At 35.2% G+C, this 23512-nt stretch overlaps 1 long non-coding RNA gene across 3 annotated transcripts in view; it reads right to left on the bottom strand.

Annotated features, from left to right (window-relative positions):
• Positions 1 to 3998: 3998 nt before the first annotated feature.
• LOC148130945 (uncharacterized) overlaps positions 3999 to 23512 on the bottom strand; it is a 62755-nt gene continuing 43241 nt past the window's right edge. For 2 of the 3 annotated variants that reach the window (XR_015749125.1, XR_015749127.1), the window contains 2 exons: positions 15549 to 15629; positions 10222 to 11074 (listed from right to left, as the gene is read on the bottom strand). This is a non-coding gene — a long non-coding RNA (uncharacterized LOC148130945). Of the gene's footprint in view, positions 5073 to 10221; positions 11075 to 15548; positions 15630 to 23512 lie in introns of those variants that run through there. The other variant, XR_015749126.1, reaches the window with a different exon arrangement.

The raw sequence follows: 23512 nt of genomic DNA, 5'->3' as shown, positions 1-23512 counted from the left end.
TAATGTACTAAAGCAAAGCTGGAGCAAGGAAAGATGGCAACAAGTTGGAGAAGGTAGGAGAATCACTGCAGTTAATGATGCCCAACCTGGTAATACTGAGTGAGTGATACCTTCACATCAATGTTTGACAAGTCCCTGCAGTTTTCTTGGCAGCAAGACTTCAAAAATGGCTTGCCATTGCCTTACCTATAAGATTGTGAGAGACTGACTTGCCCAAGTCACCCAGCTGGCTTTATGCCTAAAATAGGACTATGATCATGGTCTCACAGTTTCTAGCCTAGTGCCTTAACCACTACACCAAACTGGCTCTCAAGACATGGTTTAGGGGTGTTAATATCATAAATATGGTGTCATGTCAGTATTGCTGTTTCTACTCTGCTGTAGCATCAACAAAATATCAAAAGTCATGGTTAATCATACTAGCTGCTGATAGTAGTGGGGAAATATAAGTATCAAGATTGTTGCTACTGCAGGCAGGAAAAGAAAAATCCATATATTTTGCATCTCTGCCCAAATAATACATTTGATTGAAATGATTCTCTACAGTGGGTTCAGAAGGAATATTTTTTCTAGTGCAAGCAGCTTTTCTAAAGGAACCACCAATGAATGCCATTGCAGGGGTCCCTTTCCCAAAACGAAATCCTTATTATGTCCCAATCCCTACCAGATACTTAAACAAAAATAATACACATTAAATTTCATGTCCTCTGATTGCAACCTATTCAAGAACATGTACACATGAGTACAAACACACGCATGCGTACATGACTGTATAAAATATCCAGAGGAAGTTAATGTCCGATCTTCATTTACTGCAACATGCACTACATGCTTGTACAGGACCTCGAGGGAAAAATGTGATCAGCCACAAGCATTCCATTCCCAGCATCCAAGCAGCAACAGCCTTTGCTGCCAGCTTCTTATATTGCACAGATCAGAGTGTGAGAAATTTCTCAATGGAAAAGAGTAAAACAAGAGTCCACTGTCTCTTCAGTCCAGTCTTGGCACACTCCATCTCCCTTGCCTTTAGAAAAACAGTTCTTGAAAAAACATAAACCCACCAAGGGCAGATGGCCCCAAGGTATGAGATACATGTGCTATGATTAACTGACAGCAATATTTCACTCAGTCACTGTTGGCAAGACCCGTTAAAGAATTGCTTTTATTTTGCTGAATCCCTCACTGTCTATTTTCATCAATATTATATGGAACGTCCAATCAAGCAAAACTTGGGAAAATAGAAGCATTTTCTCAAGCTGATGAAACAGCAATACATTCTCTTTTCCATTTTAATCATTCTGCATTATATAATAGCTTAGATTTTATTGTTTGTTTTGCCCTGAATTGCTTCTTCACGCACAGTAAAGAGTATAGATTGCTGGATTTGATACAGAATGCAGAATTCATTGCTGCAAATAAAAGATTATTTTCATCAGAACCAGCTTCTACTGTCACAGTGGAAGCAATTAGATCTGTTGAAATGCATGTGCAGAATTACTTATAAATGTACAGGATTCTGTTCTTTCATTAAACATGGTAAATCAATATGTTAAATGAGTAACAGCAGCCCAGAAATGTATATAACATATTTCACAATACAGCATAAGTGTACATATCTGCTGTTAACAAAATGTAAGATTGTTATTATGTAAACATTAATATCCAAATTTTAATAGGATGAGATCCAAGTCATGTCATCCAGTACACACTGTAGTAAAGCACTTGAAATATATGGGATTGCAGGGATCTCATAGGATATTCTGTACATTGAAAGTGTTAGAATGTTTGCCTGATAAATCCTAATAATAGTCTAAGAAGAATAGAGCATTAGTAAGCAGAGAGTCCCTAAACACAGATGCTGGGAAAACATAGTTAAATGCAGTCTTGTAACTAAAAAGATAAAAACAATTGAATGCATAAAGAAGCAGAGATTTAATTGATTTCCTCATAGTAGAATAATTGTCTAGTTCGATGTTCAGTTAGTTGAAACTTGCCTCTCTGAGCCATCATCAAAATAAAAGGATACTTAAGACAAAAGATATTGGAAATCTGGTTATCATAACATGAATAGTCTTACCTTCCTTCTCATCGGTTAAAGCTGCATCTTTCCCTCAGGAATCAAACTATGTTACTGTCCAGGCAGTGTTCACCAACTTAATATTTTCCAAATACATTGGATGTGGGAAATATAGAGTTCAACAAATAGAAAGATAACTAATAGAGTAGAATGGCGGAAGGAAAAGGAATCAAAGCAGTTGTTCCTTTAAAAAAATGACATGTTTTTTTCATACTTAGCAATGAGTTCCATTCTACACAGGGCAATCCTCAACCATTCACTGGAATTTCCTATCTGGAAATTGGAAGCAATTTAAGTATACAAATAGGACACCTTAATGATAGTCTTCTCCAATACAATAGACAAATTATGTTTAAATTATAGTATGTATTTATAAATTTGCATTTATGCACTACAATTTATCTAAATCCATGCTTTATCTAAGTCTGTGCAATGTCTTTATTATTTAGTAATTCATTTTCTTTTGTATAGTTACCATATAAGGAAAGGGATATTCTATTTGTCATAATGGGGCTGTATGAGATAATAGGAGCTGTCTCCTGGGGCAGTAGCCTCAAAATCCTATTGAAGATTTTTGACTTTATCTTTTGACTTTATCTTTTGTCTTAGTAGCAGAAAATTTGCATTTTAACTGTAGATTCCATGTTATCCAACAAAATAATGTTATGTACATACTATACATATATATATATACATAGTAACGAAGACAGAGGCTGCATAACTAAAATAAAGATGTGGCTAAACAACAAAGCAGCTAAGCAATGAAGCAGTTGCTATACTATGATGCCTATAAAACGAACAGATTTAATATCTTCTAAAACAATTACTGTATGTTCTCTTGAAAACATAAGATACCTTCACAATAGCTCAGAGGTGTCAAACTCACGATGACACATTGTCATGTGATGTATTGCAACTTTTTTTTCTCTTTGCTAAAGCAGCAGTGGGCATGGCCAGCATGTGACGCATCTAGCCCATGGGCCACGAGTTTGACACCCCTGAAATAGTTAATCAAACTATCTTTCAGGGAATAATGATCTAGACATACTTAAAGAGATGCTATTTTCAGCTCCATTACTACATGTATCCCAAAAGAGAGACAATATTAAGGGTATACCGTAAAAAAATCAGGACTATTTATGGTTGGAAATGATGGAACATTGTAGCTGAAGCTCCCCATTCCCCTTTCCAACACCTATTCACTTCACAGTTCCTTGTGAGGTTGGGGGGGAATCTTCTTATCGCTTTTACCCGTTCTTCTCTTCTTTGCCTGAGAAGAGTGGTGAGGCTGAAACTACAAAGTGTTTTAGGCAAGTGGACCCTTTTATTTGGATCCTTTTCAATTAGGATTCATACCTGAGCATGCAATGGAAACTTGATTGATGGGTAACCAAAAAAAATCAGACAAAATGGGGAAAGTGTGCTTCTTCTGATCCTTTTTGTCCACCATTCAAGGTAGGTTAGGTCAAAAAACAGACATCACAAGAACAACTCTATTGTACAATAATGGAATATCTATTGTTATGGAGCCTACTCATCTAATCATTGGGCAATTATTAATTAAGTGTCAAACATAAAAATGACTCATTATTCAGTAAATATGGTTCACTATCCAAATACAGTACTATTGAACCTTGTATATAACAGGGTTGCTTAAAGCAGAAGCTTTTCGAACAGAAATACATTAAGAGGCCCTGGACAGGTTGAGAATATTGGCAGAATGTAAATAAGTAGAAAACAAAGTGTGTTTTCCCCTAAAAATTGCAAATATTACTGTACAGCTACATTTTATAAGAAAAGAGATGTGGAAACCTACAAATAAGATTATAATTATGATAATGAATGTATAATTTATGCAGAGTAGATGGAAATATGCAAGGTATATACAATATATCTCTATATTCTCTTGTGTCTATTGATAAGTTATAAATCTTTGAAGGATGCTGAAACTTTGCATTGGCTTGCATTATTTTCAGAGCAATGATTTCCATTTTTTTTCTTTTTGTTTCTAATTAAATTACATTTGTCTGCTTTGCAATGCCAAAGAAGCATAAGGAAATATAAACTTTGAGTTGTTTCTGATTTATATGGATATCGGAGCATTTTGCTCCTGCGTAAACATTTCTGGTGACATGAATATGGATAGCTTCAAATCTTAGGCGAGTTCATTACGAAAGGTAGCATATGTTTTTAACTCCTGAACCAGGAGGGAAAATGAGAATACCCAGCTTTGCCAATACCCAATTTGCCAGTAAATTGTAAACAGTTGGTACCCCCGTAAGCAAAAGACTGAAATAATTACTGTAGCTGTGCCTTGAAGTAGCCAGTTCATTTTTATGTTTCCTCTGTTTGCTTGCCTTTCATTCTGCTGATTTAATGTTCTGCAAGTTTTGTAGACATAGGCTAAATATATGCTTTAGGCTTGCTTCTTTGCACTTTTCAATGTACAAATGTCATTCTGCTAGATTCCTAGAGCAAATATGGCTATGAAAGAACCATGCATGTAAAAAACACAATTACCCCTTGGTTAGTTTTCAGTCAATCCCTACTTCAGTTCCCAAACCATCCACATACACTTAACTTACTTAACAAAACAAAACCTTACCAAATGGGCACTTACATTCTGTTTTATATGTGCCTGCTTGGGATGAGATATATCAATCTGATAACCAGATCAAATAAAATTATTTAACTATATCCTAAAATTGGGTAATAATAATGCCTAATGATGCAGAAGAGACCTTCCATGAAGTTTAGCTTGAAGAACAGTAGTCTATCAGGTGTCACCTGAGAAGTAACAACATTGGTAGATGTTTTGTTTCCATACAATGAATATGGTCTGTCTCCCTGCTTCTCTGTCTGTCTGTCTTTCTGTCTGTCTGTGCATTTGGCAAAGAAAATTGTCAAAATTCAGGAAGGTCAGGTTTTTTCATGTCTTGTTATTAGAAACATATGTGTGTTCCTGCTCAGTTGGTACAGAGCCCACAGCCCAGATCTAAAAGAAAAGAAAGAGGTGGGGGAAGGAAAATAATAAAACTATTGAGGGAATGAAATTACTTGAGTTCCTGCTTGTTATCCTACATCATAGGACAAACAAAATATTTCAAAGCTAATAGTGGTATGCTTCCTAAACAAAATGAGCACATGATATTACAGCGCTAGAAATACTATGACTGTAATCCTGCATGATTATTTATGGATATAATAAGACCACCAGATCACTGCTGCAGAAATCCAGAAGCAAGGAAGTACAGAAAACTAAGTCTGGGGGTTTTAGCAGTTCAGGTCTAGTAATTCTAAGATGTAAAAGACTAAACATAGAAATACAATACAGGACATATGTATGTACATGCTCAGCACAATAGTCCAGTTCAAAGTAAGCAATAGAAATATCTGTAGAAAAGATAATCAGTAAACCAAATACATTAAAATAATAAGATTAAAAAATAAAATAAAAGGGAGCATAGGTAAAACTAGTTTATGCCAATATGATTCACCATACTGAGGGGTCCTTGGTACTTCTCTGAGCTTGCTTGTTTTCTTGCAGATGTTTCATTACCCAAACTATGTAGTCTCATCAGTGCTAGTAAGGAGTGCTGTTTTGCTATCAGTTTACATTCTTTTCCTGTCAGGGGTGATACTGACAGGGAAAGCCACCAGAATATAAACTGACAGCAAACAGCACTCCTTACTAGCACTGATGAGACTACATAGTTTGGGTAATGAAATGTCTGCAAGAAAACAAGCAAGCTGAGAGGAATACCAAGGACCCTTTGTTTCAAACCTGAGCTACATATATTTTCCTTTATTAGTATCATCATACTTGTCTATAATTTTCTGTCCGTATAAATCTCCATTTGCTTCCACCCATCTACATGCTATTATATCCATTACTTTTTGTTTTTTAATCTTACCTCTTGGAAGATCTCATCAGCTGCATTGAAACACATGTCAATTTTCTTTTTTTCTTGACTCATTTACTTTTTCTTCATATATTTATTTTGCAATATTCATTCACTGATTCTGTATGATCAGACTAATCCGATGTATTTCTTTCATATTTTTGACTTACTTTTAGAGTAAGTCATTTAGTCATCATCCATTATTATTGACTATATGTTCTAATGTGTTCCATTCTCACGAGTTAAATATCATGTTCACTATTTTATTATTTCTCTCTATTGAGATATTCAACTCTCACTTCCTTATCAAAAAATGGGCATGAAAATATTCTTATACACAAAAATATTGTAACTCTTACTATACGTATGAAGATTCAAACAAACCAGTTGTTGTCCAATAGCTGGACTGGACCCCTGGCCCAACTAATCCAGGAATCTGTATCCAGAGTGGTCAACCAACTGCACAACGAAGACTATTAGTGTTGTAACAGATGGCAATCACACTGTTATCAAGTTGAATAGCTACAGTATTGATCTCTATGTCATCAGTGAACCAGTCCAACCCTAAAAAACTATAAATAACTAGTATTCAAAACATAATTGGAAATGCTGGATCACATTTTCATACTTGGTAGCAACATAGTTCAACATTTTTGGAAGGTGATTCACATAGAATTTATCAAATATTAAATATCATTTTCTGCTAGTTGTTTTTCTGCTAATAATTCTTTATATTTCTAAACTGCTACATAGAGTTGATTCTGTATATAACAGTTGCAGATTATCTTATGCTTCTTATTGAAAATTACATACGATTCTATCTAAACTGTAAGAATGTGCATTAATATATAAAAAAAAACTTTGTATTTTTTTAAAAAAAGAATATAATTTAACCTGAAAATAATTTAGAGACTGGTTTTCCACATGGACTTGTATCTCATCCAAGGTTTAGGTTTCTTTCTATATAATGCTTTACAATATTTGTCTTGCCTGATTTGTTATAATAAGGATACATTTTTTAAAATAAATTACAAGGAAACGTATTTATTATGATTGATTATTTTTATTATATTGGTTACTTATGTTAATTATTATTGATTTGCTTTTAATTATAATTTAAATGATATATTTAAGATGCATCTGTTAGCTTTGAAAGTTATTGCTCAAATTAATAAAGCCTGTAAATTTATATTTTTTGTTGTTTTTTATTTCTTTTTTCTTTATAGAGCTTATAAATAAATGATAAAATAAAATAATAATATAAAAATATAAAAATAGTCTCCAGACTAATGATTCTAGCTTGCATGAAATAACCCCAATATGCTTCAGATAAAACCAGATTTTGGATATACTTGTAGCAAATATGTTCAAACTGATTGGTACTACTTTCACCATAGCAAGGATTGCTGTTTATTCTAATAACTAATTCTATACCTTCTCCATTTTATTAAAAAGTATTATGTGAAAGCCTACCTCAGGATAAACAGGCATTGTCATTTTATACAGTTCAACGTATTCAGTAGGAACTATTAATGTTTTATTTTAAAAAAAATAAAAACTTGGTTCCCCAAATATTAGGTATCGATTAGGTACCAAATATCTAGATATCGATCTGTAGAGGAGAAGCCAGGTAAAATGAATGAGACTCAGAAACATGTTTAAGATAACTGATTTTGTTTCCCTCCAGATAATTCAAAATGTCCTTTTTATCATGGACTTTAAACATGACTATATCCACGATCGTTGTACTTGGAATTCAGTATATTTAGAAATATATTCAAACATATAAAACCACTGGAGCACATTCTATTTACAAAATAAATCAGAAATCCTGATATATTATAATTCTGCTCCAGGCCTTTCTATGCTTGTAAGTGCAATAAAAAGTGCAATTGTTGTTAAATAATTGTGCAATATTCAAAGATCTTTCCATTAGCTACCACATCTGTTGTATCTGTTGTAATATCACATCAAGAAACAGCATTTTTACAGCACCTAAGCAGCAATATTTTGTTAGTGGGAAAATGTATAGTTAGTTATCCATATTCATGAGATGTCCATTCAATTAAAGTACCCTTTGGAGCTCTCTGCAAAGCATGGCAGTGGTGTATACCCCTTAGTAAGATGTACATAATGTTTGAGGCAGCCCTTACAGGACCTAGCTAATAAGTAAATAAGCTGTTGACCTCATTTATTCTTATACCATATTCTTTTCCATCTTCTTTGCTGGAGATCTCTATTTTAAATACTTAATAGAAATTTTAATCTATGATATATTTATTTATTTATTTATTTATTTGATTTGCCAATTGTTTACAAGATAATAAGTATAAGTGTATACATAGTTGTGAATACATGAAATGGGTACATATAAGAAAAATAAAAGAAGAATAAGAGAAACAATAGGACAGGGACGGTAGGCACGTTGGTGCGCTTATGCACGCCCCCTACAGACCTCTTAGGAAAGGGGTGAGGTCAATAGTAGACAGTCTAAGGTTAAAGTTTTTGGGGTTTGGGGAAGAAACTACAGAGTCGGGTAGAGTATTCCAGACATTGACCACTCTATTGCTGAAGTCGTATTTCCTGCAATCAAGTTTGGTGCGGTTTACTTTGAGTTTGTATCTATTGTGTGCTCTAAGATATACAATATCTTAGGACAATCAATGAGCATTCCTCAGTGAATGGCAATAATTTCAGGCACAAGTCATTGCAGATGTACTGTCAGAGACTGAGTTTTCTGATGAAGTGAACATAGTTTCTGAAAGTCATTGTTAAAATAGAGTAAGTCTCAAGGTAGGAGGTAATTTTTTATTTAAATGTGTAGCATAGAATAACTTTTCCAAGATTGGTAAACTAATCCATCTATATTTAACCAGGACTTCCATTTCTCCTTCCAATTTCCATTCTTGGCTTTAACATTAGCTTTCTTCTGTTTCTTAGTTTTTGCAGTCTCTTTTCTCATTCATTCAGGAAAACTATTAATTCATTCCATAATAATTCCCTATTCATGAAGTTAAATTCATCAAAACAATTCCTGATGTTCTGCTTGAAGTGGTAGATACGTATAAGCTCAAGATCACATCCAAAAAACTGATGGACCTTGATCTTCTGCTTTAGCTTAAATTATGTCTTTGTATATGAGCATGTTGTGATTTGTTCTACTGTTAACTCTTCACCATGTCTTTGCTATTAGAGATTGGCTTTTCTACCACCTTGCATCAAAGTATGATTAATTTGATTTACATAATTTCTATCTTATGATGTCTATATATGTAGACATTGTTTTGGTTACATGAAGAATGTATTAGCAAAAAAAATCATTAGATTTTTCAGAAATTGATCTGTTCTCCTTCGTTTCTGTTTTCTGGGCTCTGTAGTCCAACTACATTTTCTTCTTTCCTAAGTTTGGCATTTTTTATTGATTTCAAATTAAACTTCAAACATAAAGTATCAACGTGAACAATTAATTTCATTTTTTACTATGTTAAGCTTTCCCATGTTCATGCTTCTTATAATCCATGTTCCTGCTATCCTTCTTTCTTCGCAGATTTAGTGGGGGGTTTTCCCCTGCATGGCAATATCAGCAACTGGACATCCTGAACATTTTAATTTAGCCATATCATAAACTCCATTAATATTCTGAAAGATTCTGAGCTCTTTCTGAGCAGCATGTTGAGTGCCATCAGCTGAGGAACACCTCATTGTCAATTACATCTTAGTAAAATACTTTGGCATCCTTCACCCATCCCTCTGAGGAACATCTCCCAATACATCACCAAAATGAGGTAGCATAGCAAGAGTGGGAAGGTAGAAATAGGTGAAACTGTAGATACACTAACCTGGTGTAGTGGTTAAGTGTTGGACTTAGTCTGATCCACAATCAGCTATGCAAGCACACTGACTGATGATAGCCTAATCTTTCATAAAGAGAAGAACATAGTCTCAAAAGGTAAGATACCAGTATCTGAAAGATACCAGTATCAATAAAAGAAACACATTTTGATTGTAAATGTGATTAATAATTTAAGGGATATTCAGCATTTTATAGGTTTTTTTTAAAAAAAAAGAATTGAGATCTAGAATTTTTCAAGCACAGAATAGCATCTGACTTTAATCAGCATTCTCCCTATCATATACAGACTCTTATATATCCATATATTTGTTCCAGAAGATCCTCTATTTTTATTTCATATACTTTTAAAAGTGAAACCACAAGTACCAATGTTAATTTTAAAAGGATGTTCATTATTAGCAATCAGGAGTCAAGACAAAATTAAAAGAAAATACAAAAACCTGTAGCAAATTTGACCTGAGATTAGAATTTTCAATGACACACAAAACATTGTACCTCAAAGAGACTCATGCATCTACACATAAAAAAGGTTTCATTGTTTCTAAGATAAATATTAGTAGAGTCCAGTATGTGGAAGACAAATGGTGATTCCTTTATTAACGTTAAATCTGCAGAACAGGTTGTCAGGGTTGAAGCAATGAACAGAACTTTGAACTATAATATAACTTGCTTCTTTCAGAAAAGAAGGAAATCAACAAAATAAAAGATCAAAAAGCAACAAGGCCATTATTCAGACAGCAAAGACTATAACATGGTCTCTTTGTTCCTCATTAGTTCCATGCAGTTCTCAAGTAGAATTTGTTCCGGTTTTATTCAAATATTATTGTGTGAACTTGCTAAAAGAATGAGAACACAATGATAGCCCAGAAACAACTGAAGCTTTTGTCTCTCTCTTTTCTCTCTCTATCACAGTCTTTCAAGTAGAAGCAGATACAAAAAAAAAAAAAACATACAATTTACTCAATCTAGTATCTTGTTGTAAAAGACAACAGCACATTATTAGAAAACAAAGATATAAGAATTAATGCAAAATATTTTTTAAAAACCTACTGCAGGTGCTTCAGGCATGTTCTCCAGTATATATCTTCATGAGTTTTCACAGCAAAGACCAGATAAACTGTTTAAAATGCAACTTCTTATATTTTATGCATAATATTATTATTAGCATATATCAAGTTTGTATACATGGGGTTTTGCTGTTGAATTTTTTTCTGAGCAGAAGAGGATTCAATCATCCATTGCCTGAAAATAGAAAACAGAGGTTAACAATGTAGCAAATCCTTGCTCTAGTTAAGAGACCTAGCAATCAAGATTTAGGAAAAGATCACATCCAATAGACCTGTCAATGTTGCTTCTAGAAGTACTTACTTAAAATGTTGGTGGATTTTAAATCCCTCTAACCTTCCTTCTCTTTACCCAGTTATCAAGGTTTACATGTTTTTATTCTTCCCTCTATCAATTCATGCCTTACTTTCAAGAAAAATTCATGTAAGTTGTAGATGAAACTGTCACACTGGTTTTCATATCCAACAACAGAAGTTCTGTTAACTTTTTTTTTTGGGGGGGGGAATCCATATTGAGGATCTTTATTAAAGATTACAAAGTAGCTGCAAATTTGCAAGATAAATATTGGGCTAGCACACAGGAGCTGCAACAATCTGGATGACCACAGAAAGGCAACTAACATTTTTGTATCTTTCTGGCCAAGTACTGGTCATCTAGATTTTGCAACCATGGTAAAGGAGCTGAAATTATTTTTATTTTATTTATTATATTTATTTGCCCGCCCCATCTCATTTTGAAGTTACTCTGGGCAGCTTACAATATTAAGAAATCTTTGTTGTTGTTAGTTGAAAAGTCATGTCCGACCCATCATGACCCCATGGACAATGTTCCTCCAGGCCTTCTTGTCCACTACCATCCCTCGGAGTCCATTTAAGCTCATGCCGACTACTTCAATGACTCCATCCAGCCACCTCATTCTCTGCTGTCCCCTTCCTCTTTTTCCCTCAATCGTTCCCAACATTAGGCTCTTCTCCAGTGAGTCCTTCCTTTTCATTAGGTGGCCAAAGTATTTGAGTTTTGTCTTAGGATCTGGCCTTCTAAAGAGCAGTCATGGCTGATCTCCTCTAGGACTGACCAGTTTGATCACCTTGCAGTCCAAAGGATTTGCAAGAGTCTTCTCCAGCATCATAGTTCAAAGGCCTCAATTCTTTGGCACTCAGCCTTCCTTATGGTCCCAACTTTCACAGCCATACATTGCAACTGAGAAAACCATAGCCTTCACTATATGCACTTTTGTTTGAGGGGTGATGTCTCTGCTTTTTGCTGTGCTGTTTAGATTTGCCATAGCTTTCCTCCCCAGAAGCAAGCATCTTTTAATTTCTTGGCTGTAGTCCCCATCTGCGGTGATCTTGGAGCCCAGGAAAATAAAATCTGTCACTACCTCCTTTTCTTCCCCATTTATTTGCCAAGAATTGAGAGGGCTGGATGCCATGATCTTAGTGTTCTTAATGTTGAGTTTCAAGCCAACTTTTGCACTCTCCTTCTTCGCCTCTGCATCAAAAGGCTCTTTAGTTCCTCTTCACTTTCTGCCATTAGAGTGGTATCATCTGCATATCTGAGACTGTTGATATTTCTCCCGGCAATCTTAATTCCAATTTGTGATTCATTTAGCCCTGCCTTTCTCATGATGTGTTCTGCATATAAGTTAAATAGGCCGGACAACAGTATACGGCCTTGCTAAACTCCTTTCTCAATTTTGAATCAATCAGTGGTTCTGTGTCCAGTTCTCACTGTTGCTTCTTGACCCGCATATAGGTTTATCAAGAGACAAATAAGGTGGTCTGGTACTTCCATCTCTTTAAGAACTTGCCACAATTTGTTGTGATCCACACAATCAAAGGCTTTAGCATCGTCAATGAAGCAGAAGTAGGTGTTTTTCTGGAACTGCATAGCTTTCTCCATGATCCAGCATATGTTGGCAATTTGATCTCTAGTTCTTCTGCCTCTTTGAAATCCTGCCTGGGCTTCTGGTAGTTCTTGGTCCACATATTACTGGGGTTTAGCTTGTAGGATTTTGAGCATAACTTTGCTAGCATGTGAAATGAGTTCAATGATGTGGTGGTTTGAACATTCTTTGGCACTGCCCTTCTTTGGAATTGGAATGTAAACTGACCTTTTTTAATCCTGAGACCACTGTTGAATTTTCCAAATTTGCTGGCAAATTGAGTGTAGCACTTTTACTGCATTGTCTTTTAAGATTTTGAATAGCTCATCTGGATTACTGTCACCTCCACTAGCTTTGTTGTTGCTCAGACTTCCTAAGGCCCATTTGACTTCACATTCCAGGGTGTCTGGCTCGAGGTCAGTAACCACCCCATCGTGGCTATCATGGATGATAAACTCATTCTTATATAGTTCTGTGTAATTTTGCCATCTCTTCTTAATCTTTACTGCCTCTGTTAGGTCCCTGCCATTTTGGTCCTTTATGTCCATCTTTGCATGAAACGTTCTCTTCTAAGAAATCTTGGAAACTCAAAATCTGCAAGTGATGTTATTGTGGTTCATCACACAGTCAGCCAGATGTTCAGATTGGATTTGTCATTTTTATCCACCTATCAAGTCAGGACCTGAGATGGGAAGATGTGGATGTTTGATGGTTTTACCGGTATCACTGCAGGAAGTAAGCTGTTCCAAATAAAGCTATTTTTTGCAATTGACTGGTGATTATTTTTATAATGACAATGATGTTCAAGCAATGCTCCAGTTGTTTTAGGATTGCACCCAAGGGGCCTATTACTATTGGTACTACTATTATTATTGTATTTTTACTTAGCCCTTTTTGGGGGGGGCAGGGGATCCATTCAAGACAGAAAACATACTTAATATTACTGCCTCTGTGCAGTGGGTTGGGCTGAGAAAAAATGACTGGTCCAGACCCACCCAATCACTCTCATGCTCATAGGAGACCTAGGACTCACTTTTGGTATCAAGGCCAGTACTTTAACTATCATTCAACTGGTGGTTGGATAATAAATTATATTATAAATATCCCAGATATTTATAATGTAATTTGTGTATTGCATCAGTTTTTATACCATTATTCTAATCAGATTATTTTTTCTCAGATGTATCCTAAGATTTTCTTTTATCTTATTAGATATCTTCCAGTCATTTTAACCCATATTTAGATTTTGAATTTGTAGCATTTTCCCAAGTCAGTTATGTTTCCTGAATTATTACCAATTCTGTTTCTTTTTCCCACATCTATAAATAGTGGACTAGATGACATGAAAACCTTTTCATCTCTATAATCAATGGATTATATTTATTTAGATATATATACACACACAAAAACATTATATAAATACCAATGGAGGTAAAGAAGACAGTTGTGGTTTCACATACTAATGATAAAAACTGGAATGTAACATTGCAGATTCTTCAGTATTTTCCTCTATGGATTATAGAATACACGTTTGAACTCTTGAAACTGAGCTTCATCTTATAGCAATTAAGATTGCTTGACTGATTGATTATATATAACAGTGGTCACGAACTGGTAGGCCATGGCACACATGAGGTACAAAACATGTAACATGAGATACAATTTCAAACAGTTTGTAGACTTTTTTATATTTATGATAATAGGGCGAGTTAAATAATTTAAAAAACAATTTTCAATTAAAAAATATCAATAAAAACAATGATAAAATCACTGACAAAAATATAATTATAACTAAGAAATAAAGTTAAATCAGAGAAGAGAATAAAATATGTGTGGGATTCTTACTGCCAGTACAGCTTTACTTGGAACACCTTACATCTTGCAATTAGACCTTTAATATCATCAAACAACATCTACCTATTGCAGGTCTTTGGGAAAGACTTAAAAGGTGGATAAAAATGTGAAATCCAGCCTACATATAGTGCTTGATAACAACCACGAACTGTTGAAAAGGACATGAGATATTCATTTGCTTATAATAAATTATACTTGCAAAATTTAAATAATATTCATGACTGTTACTAATTACTTAATATTTTAGCTGTAGTCAAGCAGATTACTATGTTATATTTTTAAAACAAATAGTCCTGAACTCAAACTCCTAATTCCTAAGACAGATAAATAGCGTGTGTGTGTGTGTATGTGTGTATGTGTGTATGCATGCATGTGTGGGAGAGAGAGGGAGGAAGGGAGGAGGAGGGGGAGAGGGAAAGGGAGGGCAGGGGGAGAGGGAGAGAGAGAAAGTGAGAGAGAGAGAGAGGGAGAAAGAGAGGAGGAAAGAGAGAGAGAGAGATGAGAGAGAAACAGAGATGAAAGATCCTGGTGTTTTGTTTTCTGTGGGAAATGGATCCAAATGACTCTTTGAGTATTTAAGGTTAGCAGCCAAGCTAAGTGCCTGAAGGACCCCATCCTGTCAATGGGAGTCAAGGCGCTTCAGCAAGCAGCATGCTGGATTCATATTAGTGGTCCACGAGATTTAAAATTATGAGTTTGGTGGGCCCTGAGGTCCAAAAGGTTGGCGACCCCTGCTCCAAAGCATGCTGGGAATGCTACCTCACCACCACCACTAAAGCCATTTTAATAGTTAGTCTGCCAATCATGTCCTTAATTCAGTTTTTTTGTGGGCTGCAGCCTTAAGCAACTGGACTTCCAAATGTAAAATAGCTGGAACTGAAGAAATTATTTTCCAGATTTCAATAGTTTTACCAGTTTGTTCCCAAAGGGGCCCTGATTTTCTGTTCAGTCATATTGGTTGACAGATTCCTCTTCTTTTCAACTGGTTGAAGACTGGAAAGAGAAATAAAAGAAAAACATCACAATTCTGCCATTTTACTTCTCCATTCAATCTGGTTTCACTTGGTTAAAGAGAAAGACAGCATTGTCTTCTTTTTCTGTCCACTGGTCTATCACATTAAAAAGTCCATCAATTCACAATTCCTCTGGTGAACTTTGAAAGAAAAATGGTGGTGAATGCCAGTGATTGCAGGGCAGGGAGTATTCTGCCCACTGGATTCAATACCCAATTGGAATGACGGTATACCCACACACAAAAAATGAAGAAGAGCATGAATTGAACATCACTATTTGAGTTAATCCATCCAATTCACCTACAATGAATGGTCTTTTGACATTGCCTTTCTAGTGGGTTGGCCGTTGGTAAAACATGATACTATGAATTCTTGTTCTTGTGAAATGGTCAGTGATCTGTGCTCCTCCAGAGGTAAGCTGGTCATGCAGAACTAGCCAAAGGCAGCATACTATTTTTCTAATGTCCTCAGTGCATAAACTTTGTTGTGGAAACAAAATCCACATACCAAAAAATATTACAATTGTTCATTCAATGATCGTATTATTAGAATTGTGTAGGAAATGATTGTGATTGGCAGTACTGTCTTCAATTTCAATAGAGATTAGCAATAATTATCAGAAAATCTATATTTAAATGACTAAGCTTGCAATTCTATGCACACCTAAGAAGGGTTAATTCTACTGAATTCAGTGGGTCTTACTTCTGACCTAATGTGCATCAGACTTTGCTGTCAGCAGTTTTTATCCTAGCATAATCTACATTCTCATGTAATCTTTTAGTTTTAATCTTTAAATTTATACATCAGTTTCACTAGTATATTTTGGAAATATTGATATAAAGTTATTTAACTGCTTTGTATTTACTAATTATATTATATACATTTATACATTCACAAATACAGATATCTGCAGAAGTTCACTATATTTCATACTGTCTTAATAATAAAACATAGCTAACATGTGTTTTTGTCAATCTTCAAGTTTCTAGAGTTACCAGTCTATAAAATCTTCTTGAATGATTAGACTGTCATATTGTCAGAATCTATGCATTTTTGGACACTTATGTCTGGTGACTTTAAAACTGACTTCATGTAAAAACAATTTGCCATATATTTAGATCCATTTCTGTCTATTTGCCAAGCTGAGTAGTGAAATGGAGAATCAGAATTATAACTGGCTAATAATTTTTATTGTGTGAATGGATAAATAGGATAACTGACATACTATTAGCAAATGAAGACCTTACCCGTCTGTGTTTCTGAAACTGTAAAATGTCTAGATACAATTCCTTAATCTCTTCCATCTGGTTCCTCATTCTGTTACTAAACTTCAGTTAAGATTTGATTTAAGTTTTGCTTTTGTTTCTAAAGAAAAAAAACTCCCTAAATCTACAAAGTAGGTGTGCAATGTATTAAAAAATACATGCAGTCCGTGTATCTTTTCAAATTGTAGACTATCCTGGGAAAGTTTTGTTAGAAAGGCAGCCAATAAATTGTCTAGGTTGCTTAAATGTCATTACTGATATTCAATATTATTATATACTAATACTAGTTATAATTTTAAGGAAAAAGTTTTATTATTAAGAATCAGCTAAGAATATTTGATCCTGGATGCACCAGAGACAATGACTGCAGTGGGTAATGGTGGATCTGAAGCTACTGTGGACTTTCTTTGAGTTAATTACAATAACAGATTGTTTAATTGAGGGCTTTGAAGTTTAGTTTTGCTGGTGGGCTTACCTGTTAACTTTTTGTTTTTTACAGTAGATAGACAGTAGGTCAAATTGTTTGGGTAAACAGAGCTGTAGAAGCTTATTTATTGCAGAACTGTTTCACAAGCTGGGAAACTACTAGCATTAAAATATGTTTACTAGTATTCAACTAGGGGAGGACAATATATGTGTATTTTTTTTTCTTTAATACATGTTTCTTTTTTTTTCTGTTAGTTTTCGTCTTGGTTTTGGTTTGTTTTAGAGTGGGAATTTTCTATTTTAACCTCTGCATAAAATAAAGCAAAATTTGACCAAAAATGTCATTACTAATTCATAAATGGGCAGAATAACTTTGCAGCAACCTAAGCACACCTGGATTCTGGAGAATAGAATATAGCCAAGCATTTATCCCTGTTTACCTTTGCTAAAATATTTTCTCATAGAGCTTCAGTGAGCTGCAGGAATAACTATCTCAGTTTCCAGTGACATTAATAATTTATGGCTCAGTATTGCATGCCAATGTGCCAATTGAAAATTCATTGAGACGGTGCCCTACAAAATCACGCAAACCTCATGAGTGAGGTCAATATCATTATGGCAGATCGTTACCCAATGATTTTCTAGTAATGTGCTCTCCTCGGCATCCACATGCCCAAGAATCTTCCCTTGGTACCTGCCAGAATCCCAGTCCCAAATGTTTAAATTCTCTTTATAGATTTTTTTTTTTTTCAAAAAAAGTGGCATACTGAAAAACAGAGTGCCAGCCTATTGCATCATCTTTACTTTTAGCCATGCCTTTGGGGTATAGATTCTATAAACTTTCATAGAAAATAAGAAATGGCAGGTGGTTGTCTCTCAAAGGAGTTTTTCAGGTGTGCTACCTGCTTAGAGGGCAAAAAAACAGATGTGAAGCAGTAGAAAGCAATACAGGATAACAGGGAAGGGGGAATTTTCAATAAATTTAATTTAACTAATCTAGATATAAAATTCAATAAATTTTAATAAATAGGAATTTTGGGATAAACCATAGCTATCATGACAGCCATTTTATGGGGAGGCAAACTTTCCTATGGTGGCCATTTCATGACAGCACTCACAAGCTGTTTCTAAACCAAGCCAAAAAAAGTTATCTATTTATGCAAAATAAATGCAAAACTTTAAAAGAATATACAAATGTGGAGAATAAGTATGGCTAGGAATATTGTCATGGAAACAGTTCAGCCCCCACCAGGCTACCTAACATAAGCACATTTAACTGATATTGCAGTGCTTTTGTTTCATGGAAATCTAAGTTCATTTGTGGTTATCGAGTCAAGAAGGTGACCATACATGAAGGAATTTTCTGTGAAAGAAACTGATGGGTTGCTGTAAATGTTACTTCACACAATAACGAAAATATATATAGTTGTGAATTTGTGGTACAAAGAAAGGTATCAGAGGGAGACAATGTTTCATTGGCAAAATAGTCACAACACATTTTTGTATCTTACAGAAATAATGAAGGCTAAATTTAATAGTATTCAATGAAATATAAATTCAATTATTATTTGATGAATTATTTGAATAATTACAGTAATTAAATTACAAATAATTAAGTACAATCTATAAGTGTTGTAAATAAGTGTCAGTATTACATCCAAATAAAAGAAATTATAATTGGGCTGCCATAGCCCTATTTCTTTTGAATACTGGCTGAACTGTTTTACTGATATCTATAAAAACAAATTCCAGAACAATTTGAAAACATGATGGGCAATAGAAATGCCATGTAAATAAACTAATTCCTTTTCTTAAATCTAAAAGACTTTAATCTTTCATTAAGAATCCCTCTAGGTAAATAGATTTGTTGAAATTACAATGACCTTACAAGCTATCATGAATATTTTTGACCTTACTTCTTTGTCGTGCTATTTTAACAAGAAACAGAACAATGTTGATAGAGAGAAGGAATGCTGATGAGAGCATCTAATAAAAACAATTCATCCTGGTGAAAAAACAAAAATAACATTTTTAAGTCCATATTTATTGGCCCGTTAGTTCTAACTCAGCCCTTATATATAACATCTATATATAAATATATTCATAGTTGGGTTCTTTTATGAAGTATTTATTAATTGCACCTGTGATCAAAAGTTGCTTATTATTTACTTGCCTTGAGCAGTTGTTTCAAAATGATTAGGTGACTTGGAGGGAAATGTTAAATAAAGTTTTATGATATGTCAAGTGACAAGTATTTTGAGTCCAAGAATTGCCCTATATATTTTAATCCTTGATGGCTACAAAAAGTTGTCTGCAGACTACTGGTATTGCTGGAGAGGAAAGCAGGGAGTTCATTCTTGATTCTCTCTGAATCAGGAAATGCCCTGCTGCAATCAACTCACCGTGGCCAACTGATCACTTGACAACTTGCCATGGCCAACTTGCTATGGGACAACTCACCACAAGACAAGAGTTAAACTAATATCAAAGAAATGGTGGAATAAAATCATTAAAGAAAGAATGCAAAAAGGAAGAATAAAATAAAATCTAAATTACAAAAATTATAATATTTTTAAAATCATTTTAAATAATTAAATTGAATTGTTTGAATTGTTCCATGGCAACTTGTCCCATGGCAAATTGGCTGCAGCAAGTTGTTCCGCAATGAGTTGGCCATGGTGAATTGGCCATGGCAAAGTGGCCATGGTGAGTAAGTAGTGGTTAGTGGGCAGCAGTGAGTTGTGCCATTCTGACCATAAACTGTCTTTATTTTCAGGAATGCCACTGTGTACATAAGGAGTCCTTAAATATAGTGTACAGTTCATTATCATAAAGAAGAATGTGTGTCAGCTTTGGAAGCCATATTCCACATTGCCACATAGCCTGAGAAAGTGGGATGGAGTGATTTCAATTGAGTAGCTCTAAGTAGACAAAATAAAATTCTTTTGTTAGTATGGCGCAGGATGAAATAAGGATCTTATTTTTGGACGGATGGCGATTGGCCGCGTGATGTGATGATGGCCAATGAGGGATGGATTTATAGTTTGGGAAGTTGTGGGAGGCCCAAAAACTTTTAGGATTTCACAGAGGTGCCAGTTGCTATTCTAATAAAGGTACTTTTAAGATATGGCTGTCTCAGAGTTACTGATTGGAATGAAGGTTTGCTGGAACACTGACAATGTGTTCATTTCAAAGACCCTGAACAAGTTGAGTCCAAAATGCCAAGGATTTTTTTTTTTTTACAAATAAATGGATCTGCCAATTACTCATCATCAGAGATCATTATACTTAGGGAGGTACAATCTCTACAAATAAATCATGTGTGTACTTGTTATGAATGAAATAAAAGCTGACGGCATTTTTATTAACCTTAATGTTTATATCTTAACATCATGTCATGTTATTAATTGGTTTTCATATACTATAATGACTAGCACTGATGAAGTTACTTTGTTTGCGTAATGAAATGTCTGCAAGATAAAAAAGAGATAACCCAGAGAGCTCAGAGAATACCAAGGATCCCTTATTTCAACCCTGAGCTACAAATATTCTTCTTTATTGGTATCTTATTTATGTATTATGTATGATTTTAATTCATTACATTTATATTCTGCTTAATATTATATTCTCCCAAGATGTGTAGCATAAGAGGAAATAAATACAGTATTTTTAAGGCTGATGGTTATGCAAACAAAACATTTTCTTGCATAGATTTTGCCATTCATTTCAAAGCAATGGCAATCTTTCACTCCTTTCTTCTTCCTTCCTTCCTTCCTTCCTACTTTCCTTTGCAGCATACTAAATATGACAGATTTACATTCCCCTATAGAAAGTGAGTATCTTCTGCAGATATAATTGAAATTTGCTATTATGAGCACAACAGAACTTAACATAGGAGGGAAGATAACATAATCTCCTCTTGTATTAAAATATGTACGAGGAGAGACGTTATAAACAATGTAGGCTCTGTTTCTTTTCTCTAAATGTTTTAATTCAATAATGTAGAGGTTTTTAATCTTCTTGGAAAGAAATGGTACATAAATGTATTGCACTAGCTCCAGAATTAATGGAATTTAATTAATCCCATTAATCAGAGGGATTTAAATTAGTCCTCAAAATATGACTCAAGGCTCCTCCAAATGTAGCATTTGCACTACTCCAGGGTGGGCTCTGAATTTGTATCATCCCATTCTATCTTCACCATTGGGCCATAGAGTCAATTAATTTCTGGTTCATCAACACTGCAGAAAACATAGCTGTAAACAAATGTTCTACAGCTGGAACATAGCTGTGTTCTACAGCGACCTGCACTGACCCACTGAGAGAAGCTCTTGCTTCACCCTACCTCTTGATTCTTTATCTTTCCTCTTTCCATGCAGGGATAAGGCACTGAGCCATATGATGCCCACTTTAGTGTTTTTAAGGGAGTAAGGGTATGACTTTGCAGCCCCTTTTAACAGTGGCAAGTCTTTTTTAAAGATCCTATAAAAACAACTTTAGGACATTTAGGATAAGGGTGGATACAACTTGGTTGCTTATTTTTGTGCTATCCTACTGATTAGCTCAAAAGAGCCCATTAATTGTGATGGAGAGAACAATTGTGGGTGTTATTCATTGATTCTGTGAAATTTTGGAAGTGAAAATGAATGTGTCGAAATGGCTAAAATCTGGGATAAATTTTAAATTTATGAGATGGTCTTATACCTGGATTCATTAGCTATTTCTAATAAATTCACTAAGATTTAAATCCATTTTCTTTTTGCTTGTAACCATATAGGAACCTTTTCCCACAATTTCCTAACATAAGGAAATTTTACTCTCTCTCTCACACACACACACTCTCTCTCTCTGAATATACATATATTTGTGTTCGTAGATTTTCACAGGTACAGGTATGTAGGTTTAAGTGTGTTCGGGTCTTTTCCCGTGTAAAATTAAGAGTATCTTGGCGACGTTTCGGTGAGGTCCCACTCACCATCCTCAGGCTGGTGCTTTCGGCTTCGTGCCAGTGCAAGCAGTGTGTGATCGGAGCTGCTGTCTCTCTATAAATACTGGTGGTGGGGGCTGGTGTGCTGGGCTGGTTGGCTGCACTGCTGCCTCTTGATTGGTTGATGGAGTTGATGTTGGTATAAAGGGCTGTGTGATGGCCTTGTGAGTTTCATTGTGGAGATATCCTGGATCTTGTGCTGTAGTCTCCTGGGTCGTTTGTTTTGTAGTGATCTTTTTTTCCATTAGCCTCTCGTGTTTTAACGGCTTGGGTATTGGGTTGTGTGATGGGCTTGTGAGTTCTTTTGTTGTGGTATCCTGGGTCCTGCATTGTAATCTCCTGGGTCGTTTGTGTTTTGATCTCTTTTCCATTAGCCTCCTGTATAGTAACGGCTTGGTTAATGGGTTGTGTGATGACCTTGTGAGACTTATTGCTGTGGTATCCTTGGTCTTGTGCTGTGATATCCTGGCTCATTTGCTGTGTTGCAACTTCTTGAGTTCTTGTGGTGTAATTTCCTGAGTTTTCTGATGTGATATCCTGAGCTGATGGCTGTAATGTAGCATTCTGGGTTTTAGTCTGGCTTCGAGTTTGGGGTCTGGGTCTGTGTTCTTGGCATGTGTCGGCTTGTTTGGTTTTGGGGTTGGGGGCTGTGACAGCTGGTGAAGGAGCCGTGGTCTGTTTTCTGGATGGTGGATGTCCTTCGTTTATAGGATGGGCTTGGGCCTGGGTCTGATGAGAGGGATTGGCGGTGGTGTCCCATGTTGTTTTGGGTCTGGTGTTGGTTTTCGTGGCTGGGACTCATTTGTTGGTGAGGGCTAGCTTCCAGATGTCTGGTAGGCGGGAGATATCATCCCATCTATTCATGTTATGGGGTGTTTCTCTATCTCGATGGCTTCCCTGATTATTCTCTTGCTGGAGTATTCAGTGTTGGATATTAATTTGGTTCCTTCAAAATTAATTTCATGTCCTGTGGCTTTAAGGTGCTGGAAGAGGGAGGAAGTATTTTCTTCTCTTCTGACTGCATTTTTGTGTTCTGCGATGCGTGCATTTATTCTCCTGTTGGTTTGTCCAATGTATGTGGCTGGGCAATTGTTGCATGGTATTTCATAAACTCCTTGGTTTTCTAGCTGGATCTTGTCTTTGGGGTTTCTTAGGATGTTGGCTATTTTTTTGGTCAGTGCCGAA

The sequence above is a fragment of the Notechis scutatus genome, chromosome 4, assembly GCF_049901735.1.
Source record: "Notechis scutatus isolate UNSWTSFEM ecotype Mainland chromosome 4, rNotScu1.2, whole genome shotgun sequence".
NCBI classification, from domain to species: Eukaryota; Metazoa; Chordata; class Lepidosauria; order Squamata; family Elapidae; genus Notechis; species Notechis scutatus.
This window is presented reverse-complemented; position numbering and strand designations above follow the sequence as displayed.